A 735-nucleotide genomic window follows, 5' to 3' on the forward strand; every position below is an offset into this window, starting at 1 on the left:
CTTTACCTCCCCTAGTTAGATTTTTCTTTTTTTTATGCGTCTCAAGTTTGACATCCCACTTTGGGGTGCGAGGACAGCAGCAGTGGGGTACAGCAGCTTGTCCTGGTGAGGAGCAGGTAGACGGGAGTGAGTGAGGAACCGCGTAAACTGGGTGCGCTGCCCTGCGACCCTCCAGTGCCTGGATCTCTGCCTGAAGCAGCTGATACCACCCGGGCTCCTCGGGATAGCCGAGCCCGAGCGGCTGGGGGGGTTCCCTGGGGCGAGCACGGCCCCTCACGGGATGGGAGGGACGGGAGGTGCGGCTGCCCCGCCTGCTCCCCCCGTGCGGCCAGGCACGGGCAGGGGAGAGCCAGCGGCTGCCGGACCTGTGTGGAGAGGGGGGGTCCCCTCCCTCACGCCAGGGCAGGCCCCAGTGGACATGCTCGGGGCAGGCAGGAAAGGGCGCCAAATTCCCTGTTCCCGCTCCCGTCCTTTCCTTTCCCTCGTCCCTATCCTTATCCCTGTAGCAGCCCCTGCTTGTCCCTATCCCCATCCCTGTATTTATCCCTGTCCGTATCTGTTCCTGTCCCTCTCTGTATCCCCTGTCTCTTTCCCTTTTCCTCCCAGCTATCCCTGTCCTCTATCTCTCTCTCTCTTGTCCCTGTCTCTAACTCCTATCCCTGTATCCTACCCCTATATCGCTCTGGAACCCTGGCCCCGCCTCCCGGCCCCGCCCCCTCCCTCCTCACTTTGTCG

The sequence above is a fragment of the Parus major genome, chromosome 1A (genome assembly GCF_001522545.3).
Source record: "Parus major isolate Abel chromosome 1A, Parus_major1.1, whole genome shotgun sequence".
In the NCBI taxonomy this organism is placed as follows: Eukaryota; Metazoa; Chordata; class Aves; order Passeriformes; family Paridae; genus Parus; species Parus major.